The sequence below is a fragment of the Mastomys coucha genome, unplaced genomic scaffold (assembly GCF_008632895.1).
Source record: "Mastomys coucha isolate ucsf_1 unplaced genomic scaffold, UCSF_Mcou_1 pScaffold23, whole genome shotgun sequence".
NCBI lineage: Eukaryota > Metazoa > Chordata > Mammalia > Rodentia > Muridae > Mastomys > Mastomys coucha.
The window spans coordinates 56254604-56264822 of record NW_022196906.1 but is presented as its reverse complement, the minus strand read 5'-3'; the positions used below and the strand labels follow the sequence as shown (position 1 = coordinate 56264822).

Genomic DNA, 10219 nt, shown 5'->3' with positions numbered 1-10219 from the left:
CTGGATAATGGGCAGCATCACCCCTTGACCCGGACTGCTTAGCTACTTGCACCTCTTGCCTAACTGAAACCTTAGCCTCATGCCAGGACTGCTAGATGGACTTGGTGGGAGGGAGGCCACTGGACCACTTTGTTTCTTTCCCCAGTGTGGGCACACTGAGTCAACCTTTTTTTCTGTGCTTTTCACTGCATCTTTACTTGGCCTATTGAGGAGAGGTGGCCCAAACCCAGGCTTTTATGGCTTCAGGGGCTAAGTATGACAATGACAACTTCAGTAACAGGTCCACCCTGGGTGTGTCAAAGAATCTCGGAGGAACCTTGACCTCTCCGTTCGCTGCCGGTTCCTGCCCCTCTCCCTTCTCATCCCCTGCAAGGTGCATAGAACCCCCAGAGACATCCAGCTTGGGAAAGATTTATGTGACCTGGAACTAGCATGTCACAGACAAGTGATCCTGTGACTGAGAATTTGAATGGACTCTCCTATAAAGTCTCAGCTTCAGAAGGAGGTGACAACATGGGACACTGACACTCTGTCTCCAAGCCCCAGCCCTCTCTGGCCGGCTTTGGGAGTCATCACAGCTCAAGCCAAACTCTCAGACTTAGAACAGAAATGCATATTCCCCTCCCCAAAAGAGCGAGTCTGGGAGGACAGATGGCCCTGTGTCAGCGTCCCTGCGTGATATTGATGTGAACAGCGAGGGAAGGCGACGTGTCTCGTGGCTGTAAAAATAGACATGCATGAAGTTGGCCTCCCCCTCTGGCCAGGCGCTATTCTAAACCGGGCGCTCATGGCTTTGGTATCCAACCACCCGGCAAGGCAGAGCACTGGGCTGGAACTTGACATTTAAAGAGTTTGAAAGAAATAGAATAAAGCACAGAGATTTCTTTTTTTAAGTTAGTCTGGTTATTTCTGAATGGAACATGCCAACCCAGCACGAGATCAAATTCACAGCATTTCTGAACCATGGCGTCTGAGACACGGTGGGGGCTATGGGAGCTATTCTGTCCAGTGTCCTTCCCAACACAGGGACTTCCCCTGTAAAGCCCCTGATAGCTGGTTCCTTCTTGGATGCCTCTCGTGATGGAGTGCTCTCTACTTCCAGTGGTGGAAATCTCATGGTCAGGCAACCCGGGATGCCTTAGATAACTACAGCTAAATGCTTTTGGAGAGATACTGTGTTAAAAGCTACCTCTCCGGAATAATCTTTCACAGACTGTGGGGGTAGGGTTGTTTTATATTCTTGAAATTTATAGCTATTGGTTTTTTTTTTTTTTTTAAACTGGGCTCCTGCTACGAACTCAGCCCTGTGTGAGAGTGAGAGAAGTTGTGGGTGCTAAAAGAGAAGGTGGTTTCGAAAGGCAGCTAACTCGCAGTCTGGGCAGATAATGAACATGCGTGGAATAATGAGATGGCGCGCGGAGGCAGGATATTATCCGACATTGTGCAATGCAGCCTGTTTCCTCCCCACTCAAAATCAGCCACCATTTTTACCACCTCTATGCTAGCTCTATGCTAGTTCAGGACACTTACGTTTTAAAAATCTCTCTGGCTTCCGGACTCAGAATGACCCTGGCTTAGTCTCACCTGCCTCTTCATCTAGTCCTCCCAGGAGTCTCCGGTCTTGTGAAGGAGCTGCTTTCAAGCATCTCTGTCCTGTCCCTCTGGGTCGCATTCTGTTCTTGGGATGTGAAGCTTTATTCTGGAGCGCGTCACTTAGGCTGACTGGCCAGTGAGTGCCATGGTCCTCTTGCTTTTGTACAATCAGTTTGCTGACTGAGCTGTCTCCCCAGCCCTCTCCTTTTTACTCACATGTCCTCTCTGCTCTGGGAAGCTTCACCCCATCACCCTCCCAGTCTACAGTCCAGAACTCCTTCCCTTTTACCTTCTCTCTGGCCTTGAGCTTCCTGGTTTTCCCACAGGTCCAAGCGTTGGGTCAGCTTGCCTCCCTGGGGCCCTGTATCTAGAGCAAGTGTGTATTTCCTGATGGCAGCAGTTATTTACTGACTACCCTAAGGACCCTGCCTTGGCTCTGAAGCCTTTCCGCCCCCCACCCCCAACCTCACCCCCATGTGACAGAAAAAATAATGGGTTTGGGTTCAAATTATGACTCTGACATTTATTAACCATGTTCTCAAGCAAACCACTGACTCTCACCAGGCTTTACTGTCTACACCTGCGCTGTAGTTTCCTTGGCCATAGGTAGAGACAATGATTGCAGCCAGACTTTGCCAAATATAAAATGCCTTCCAGGCATTCATTGTTATTATGGTTGTATCTTCTTGGAAAAGGGGAGGAAATGAGGCTTAGATCCTTTTGATGCCTTTGCAATGTTCAGCGCAGGTAGTTGTTAGGTACCTGTGGCTTGTCTAGCCATGTGTAACGCATTGAGGGGTTAAAAGCGAAGGCCTGGTTTCCAGCCAAGCGAGCTCCCACTTGGAAGACATAATGAACACATGTAGGATAATGAGCCTGTGGGATGAGGCAGGGTATCATTAAATGTGGTGTTGTCTGAGCCTGCCTGAGAGGAGGAGAAAGGTTCTGAGCCTGGGATAAGGAGAGCCAGGATGATGGGAAAAGCCTGGAGCCAGAGTAACCTCTAGAGAGGTAAGTGGGTGCAATCCAGTAGGGAGCACCCCCCCATCAACTGCTAATTCCTACCTCCTGGGGTTGGATGAGAGGGCTCACCCTTAGTGGATACTGAATACGGTTTGCTCCCTACCACAACTTGGGGCTCCAAGCTGGAGGCTGGTCACGTCATTGTTCATTTGTAGGAGAGAAAATGGTAGCTTGCCAGGTCTTGGGGACTTACTCAAGGTGCCTCAACTCAAAAGAGGCAGCAGGGAGATTTTCTTATCAAGCCATCGAGGCTGGTGAGGGAGAGGACTTTCCCACGGCTTCCTTAGCCAGCCAGCCCATGACTGGATCCCCAGGGATCTAAGAAAGGCAGAGACTCTGACCCGTGGCCATCAACTCCTAGGGGGCCAGTGACCTGGCCTATGGCCTGGAATGAGAGGTGGAGGTTGGGTGGACAAGTAAAGTCAGCTTATACGACTTAGGATAAGAGGCTCAGGGTGGATGAAGCAGGAGGGTCAGAATCCAAAGGAGTACCTCAGGGGAAGGACAAAGCTGGGCTCAGCTTGTACAGGTTGAAGCTGGGAGACCCTAGAGACCATAAAACAGCAGAGGGAGCTCTTTGACCTTGGGGGAAGGACTTGAGGTCAGAGACAGTGTGTGAAACCGTGAAAGGAAGTGTTGTGCTTTAAAGTCCCCCAGTCAAATCCCATGAGGATCCCAATCCCGAATGGGCTTTCCCCAGTGCCTTCCTCCCAGGGCATTCTTCATGCCCAACAGTCAAACAGTCAGACTCTCTGTTCTATGGTAGGAGGAGGGATGGAGACTCAGAAAGGCTGGGTGCAAAGGTCGGAGGGACGAGAACTGAAGAGCATGGTGGTCAATCAGCCTGGGCAGCTCGATTGGATTTAGAGTTACCATGGAACCACACTTCTGGGTGTGTCTATGAAGGTGTTTCCAGAAGGGTTTGCTTGAGCAGGGAAGACCTGCCTTGAATGTGGGTGCCACCACTCCATGGGCTGGGGTCCAAGATAGAATAAAGAAGAGAAACTGAGGGCTGTTGATGTGGCTTAGTAGTTATAAATGTTGGATGCTCTTCCAGAGGACCAGGTTCCATTCTTAGCACCCACATAGTGGCTTACAACTGCCTGTAACTCTCATTCTTGAGGATCTAGTGCCCTCTTCTGGCCTCTGTGAGAACCAGGCACATGTGTGGTTCACAGATGAAGGCAAAACAAATTAAAGTAGAAATAATACTATATATATATATTTTCCAGAAAATTTAGTTTTATTTCTAAGATGGTGATATAAGCTTTTAGTGGGTGCTAACGGTCACCTGCAACACTCACACAAGGTTGTCTGTGTACCACCAGCCAACAGTCTGATCTTCAGCAGACCACTGCAGAGGGATACACTGGGGTTGCTCTGTTGCCCTGATGGTGCTGGTAACCTCTTGCATCAGTTTATCTACAGTGGTTTTACCTCTAAGTCCTGGATTTTGACACTGGGGCCAGTGGCAGCATAGAGCCAGTGGAGGTTGGGGCTGAATCACAAGGCATAGATGATGACCCCACGAACTAGTGTATAAAGATGCTTGCCTTCATTGAGATCCCACAGCATAGCCTGGCCATTCTTGCCTCCAGAAACACAGAGGCATCCATCCGGAGAGATCATCATTGTCTTTAGATAGCAATGTGGCCAATGTGGTTGGTCTTCAGCTTGCAGTTGGCCAACTGACTAGCTTGTCCCATCCATAGGAGGTGATGATAGGATGGCTAATGTTCTCAGAGAAGCAGATACAACACACCCACTCCAAATGACTCTCATTCTAGACCATGCACTTGCAGACATCCAGAGTATCCCATAACTTTATGGTCTTGTCTCAGTATCCAGAGACAACCTGCCAGTCGTCAGAAGAGGAGGCTACAACCTTGGTACGGCCTACAAATTGTCTTGTGGTGGTGACTATTCTGAAGTCCAAGAAGCACAGAATTCCATCCCAGGAGCCCGAGAGAGCAAACTGGCCGTCATAGGAGACATCACTAACAAACTGAGTGACCTCACAGAGCATAGTGTGGTGTACGGTACTTGGCCTCTTCCCTGGAAGGCTTTCCCCTATGATGATTGCCTTGTTTTGAGATGTGAACAGGATCACATCTGGGAAGTGTGGGGTGGTGTCGATCTGTGCTACCCAACTGTTATGGTCCTTGAGGATCCCATAAGGAGTCATCTGCTCAGTCATGCCTGCAGCTGATGTGAGTGCCAACCCAGAGATGAGGATGACCCTGGGTAGCCCAGGAAGCCAGGCACTGCAGTGTTGCAATCTCACGGGAAAGAGGTATATAATAATATATATATTTTTCTAATTGTATCACTTTATTTCAGGGACCTCCACAGTCAGTCTCCTCATCCCATTCCCAAACCTCAGAGCAGGAAATGGGCTTGGTTGAGAAGATTCATGCTTGGTGACCTGGGGAGGTGTGCAGGTCCCCCCCCCCCCGCAAGAAGAAGCAGGGAGATTTGAAAAGCAGAAGGGTGCACCTCCCCTTCCGAGGAAGCAATTCTGGTCTGGGACCAGTTGCAATGGGTAGGTAAGAGAAATCTAGGGGTGGCCACATTTTTATCCTGGCAAGTGAATCTCTTACAAAGACTCTCCCCCTTCCTTCAGGAAACTGCATGTGTACCTGTGCAAACATGTGATGCAAAGCTACACAGGAATGTGGTGTCTGTCGGTCCAGTTGTGTGGACCGACCCCTGTGCTGCTCCCATGGGAGAGGTTCTGTTTGGGATGGATCTAAACAAGCATACATGTTTATATCTGTGGCCAGAAGGAATGGCTGTCCTGTAGAGCAGCCAAAGAGGGAGATGGACCAGAAAGTAAAGTAAGGCAGAAGTGAGAGCTGAGCAGGGAGCTGGCAGGAGAAGCTCACGGATTACCCACAATCAAAGTTCTCCCTTTGAATCCGAGGCTTTTTCCACTTGATTTTACCTCCTTGATCTGATCTGTTGCTGCAAGAGAAAAACAGAAATGACAGGAACCCAGACAGATTATAGACAGACCTGTTGCAGGTGAGGCAGAAACCAGAGACCAGGAGAAGACAGCAAGAGACCCTAGAGCTGGCAGTCTGTCCCCGCTATCAGCAGGTCTGAGTCTCATGCTAGCCCTTGCAGGAAATCCAGCAGCCCCGTATGCCACTCATCAGGCTTGTCCAAGTAACAGGGATGCCCCGCCCCTTCCATGACCAGCACTCTGTGGTTGGGCAGCTGCTTCAGGTGTTGAAAGCTGGAGGAGCCCATGGGGTCCTGGTCTCCATATACAATGAGAGCTGGAGTCTTCATACTGGCGTAGTCCCCAGCATTGACTTTGTCTGTGCAGATGGGAGCCGCTAGAACATAGCCCTGGAGCTGGGACCCAGGGGCCACGAGGAAGGGCAGTGAATACATGCCACTTAACGATGGACTGATCACAACTGGGGGTCCCAGCTCCAAGGCATCCACCACAGCAGCTAGGAAGCTGCCAGGGGCCAGTTCCCCAATAGGGGCGGGGGCCACCCCTTCCTTGGATCGCCCAAGACCTGGCAGATCGATGGCCACAGCCCTGTAGCCAGCCTCGGCCAGCTGATGCAGAGTACCCAGGTTCTGCCAAGTCTCCGAGGAGAAGCGGATACCATGCAACAGCAGTACAGAGAAGCGGACAGTCTGCCCACTGCCAGGCCTGGCCTCTCTGAAGAAGAGGCTCTGGCCCTGCACCTCACACTGGTGCCCTCACGCTACTCCACACCGGCCATGCCTGATGGTGAGGTGCCTGGAAATGTGCGTGGCCTTCCGCAGGAGAATGGCCTATAATAATATTTTTAAGAGAGAAAGTGAGCTGAGCAGCATTCGTCCATCTCTACTTCCTTACCGTGGGCACAGTGTGACCCGCTGCCATACCTTCCTGCCGTGGTGATTGTGTCCTCTTGAACTGGAGGATGACAGACTCTCCCTCCTGGAAGTTCCATCTCTTCGTGTATTTTTATCACCCAAGCTGTCCCAGAAGCTAGCTCCCTCAGGCTTCCTATCCTCTGAGCATCTTCCACTTCATTAAATACACCCTTTTCAGCTTTCTGAGGTGACAGTGGCCAGGGTGTGGGCTTTAGGCCATGCTCATCCCGACCTCAAGCTTGGAGACTTGTTTTCAAGATGGCCTGGTGTGGTGGTTGAATGAGATGTCCTTGGACATTTGAATACTCTGTGCCCAGTTGGTGGCTGTTTGGGGGGAGCTTAGGAGGTGTGGTCTTGCTGGAGGAAGTGTGTCACTGGGAGGATGGTCTTTGAGGTTTCAAGGATGATCTACTTCCTGTTAGCAGATGCACACGTGGACTCTTAGCTGCAGCTCCAGATGCCACGTCTACCTGCTCCCTCTGCTCTGCCATCATTGACCGTTAGGCCTCTGAAACCACAGGTCCCAACTCAACTCTTCTGTGAATTGACTTGGTCATGGTGCTTTATCATAGCAACAGAAAGGTAATCAATACACCTAGCGAGAGTATTTCCTCTCTGCAGACATGATAGCAGACATGATAGAGTATGGGCAATGAAGGTAACGGGCCTGACACAAAAGGAGCTGGGTCCCCGGAGCTTCTTCCAATGAGCATGCCACCAACTGAGCCAGCAGCAGGAACACCTGTGCTCTGTCTTCCTCTCACCTCAGATGTGGGCTCCAAAGGATCTTTATGAAGAGTTCAGATAGATGCCAATCTTTGGCTTTTAAGCCTTCCTAGACGACAAGCCATCCCAGGATTGCCCACACCAGGAGCCTCAAACTCTGCCTCTATGCCTGTCCTTCTTCCTCTGGCATCTGATGACTGTTGTCTGCCCCACCCATAACTCAATACCTCTTGAAAGGACGCTTTCAAGGGCTGAAGTTAGCTCAGTGGTTGTTTGTCTCACAAGTGTGAAGACCTAAGTTTGTCCCACAGATCTCAGATAAAAATCTGCCATAGTGATATGTATTTACAATCCCAGTCAAAGGGGCATGGAGCAGATACAAATGCCTTCTGGAACTTCAATAGACATTTTATGACTACTCTACTTGAAAGACACTGTTCTGGACAAAAGGTGGAAGATGCCTGAGGTATAGCACCTGAAGGCTGCCCTCTGACTCCACATGCATGTTCACAAAACACACATGAACATGTGCATTCACCTATCCACAATGTCCTCTTTACAGACAGCCTCCCTGGGTGTTGGACTCTCAACTCGAAAGCTCTCTCTGGTGGCTGGCAATGAAGAATCTTCCGTCCTTGCCCTGCCTTTTCTTTCCCTTTTCTTCCACTGAGCCATCTTGCTGGTCTTCAGTTGAGTTCTCAAGTCAACCTTATTTGACAAGATTCTGACTTCTTCAAACCTAGTTCTACAGGTGAGGCCATGGCACCACATACAATTCACCTAAGTCCTTGTGAGGGAAACTGAAGACACCAGGCCTTAGATCCCTTAGCATCTGAAGAAGAGGAGTAAGTAAGAAAAGCCATTATAGACCCACAAAGAGCTGGCCAAGAGGCTGTACCTGCACGCACTTAAATCCCAAGTACAATGTTGCACTGGGCATTACAGACTTGTCCATTATGATCCAGCATAGCGTTTCTGCCTTCCACAGTAATTCTTTATGTCTGCCTCTTGAGAGGAGGGTCCAGCCAACTGTGGCCCAAGTAGTTTATATCAGGTTTTTTTTTCATATATATATGTTTAGTGTGTGTGTATGTGTGTGTAGGCACACATGCCACAGTGTGCATGTGGAGGTCAGAGGACTGGCGGAAGTCAGTTCTCTCTTCTCACCATGAATCCTGCAGCTCAAACTCAGGCTGTCAGGCTTGGCAGTAGATGCCTTTACCCACTGAGCCATCTCACTGTTCATTTGTTTTTTTTTTTTTTTTTTTTTTTTTTTTTTTTTTTTGATACAAGGTCTCATGTATTTCAGGCTGGCTTAGAACTCCCTATATAGCTGAGGATGACTTTGAACTTCTGCTCCTCCTGCCTTCTACCTCTTGAGTCCTGAGTCCTGAGGTTTGTCATCATACCTGGGGATTGAACCTAGTACCTCATGCATACTAAGCAAGCACTTGACCAACTGAGTGGCAACCACAGCCCTGGCAACACAAGGTTTTATCAAGATGTGGCCACCCTTGGTGGCTTTTACATCATCTGGTGCTGTTTTGCATTCAGATGGCCAGAGCTGGGTTATGGCATCAAAGATGCTAAGTTAGAAGTAGTGACCTGGTCTTTTGCACAAAAAGCTTGCTGGACCCTGGTTAGAAGATAGGCAGGCAGAGGTCAGGGACTAGCTCTTGTTCACACCCCAATCCCTGGGCACAGTCCTTTGCAGAAGAGAAGCTGGACTTCCGTAAATGCTTAATTACGAGGGAAGTATCCAAGCTGGAGAGAATCAATGAAGAGCATCCAGAGGAGACAGTTAAATTACTCAAGAGCAAAAGCAGGTTTCAAGGACTTTAAAAGCCTTCATTTACATACACAGAGTTGATAAGCTAATTACACAACAATCTTGTCCTAACCAGTAAAGCTGCCCCCTAAGGTCTTGTTAGATAACACCTTGTTAACCTGGCTGTCTTGACAATAATCAAAGTTCAATTTTCTGTAATCCGCACTTGACTCTCCCACCTCTCCGGTCTCTCTCTCTAGTCTGAACTAAACTTTAAATAGACAGTCCTGCTGAATTGGAAGGGCCGTGCGAATAGTTGTCTCGAACCGTGAGGATGACTGTTCTTGGAGCAGGGGCTGGCTGAGGGCAGCCTGTGTTCACCTGGCAAGCACTACAGACTCACTGCCCAAGAACCACAGATTCCCCAGGGCCTAGAAAAAGGACTGTGGCTTGGAAGAAGTTTAAAATGCATTGCTTTAAACTTAAGTCAAAATTAACATTCCTTGCAACTGACCGTAACCAATGTGAAAGAATGTTTACTTAAAAATCTACTAGGTAAATGGCATTATGCTGATTGCAACCCGACTCTTAGGGTTATTCATAAATTATATTAAATGAGGGATGTGGTTGCATTTAAAGATGTTTGCCATGGTTTAGGGGCAATCTACGGGAGGAACGGGAAGACTTCTTAACCAAGGAGCTATCTCTCCAGCCCCTGAAATCCAGGTTATCAAGCTGATGACAAATAGGTACAGAAGATGACTTACAGTTTGGAGTTCACAAAGCTCATCTAGATTTAGGGACTTTCTTTAAGAATCAAGACATAGCCATGTCTTGTTTTTGCAGGTTTTACACACACACACACAGGACACTTTTACTTATTTATTTTGTGTCTGTACCTATAAAGACTTGAGAGATGCAGTGTTCTTCTTTCACCATGTGGTTGCATTAGGGACGGGATCCAGGTCTGAAGGCTTGGTTGCAGGCACCTTTGTCTGCTGAGCCATTTTACTGGCCCACATAAACCTATGAACTGTGAATGCTTCGACAGAGGCCTTCTAGAGATTTGTAATGATTTATGTGGAGGAAGAACTCTGAGATGTATATATATACATATATATATGTGTATATATACATATATATATGCACACACTCATGTATATATATTCACATATATGTATATATAATACACACATATATATGTATATATACATGAGTATTCTGTTCTTG

At 48.4% G+C, this 10219-nt stretch overlaps 2 pseudogenes; both read right to left on the bottom strand.

Moving 5' to 3' along the window:
• Positions 1 to 3886: 3886 nt before the first annotated feature.
• Positions 3887 to 4816, bottom strand: LOC116073632 (annotated as a pseudogene).
• An 880-nt stretch (positions 4817 to 5696) lies between these two features.
• On the bottom strand, positions 5697 to 6359 carry LOC116073040 (annotated as a pseudogene).
• Between the last annotated feature and the right edge of the window lie 3860 nt (positions 6360 to 10219).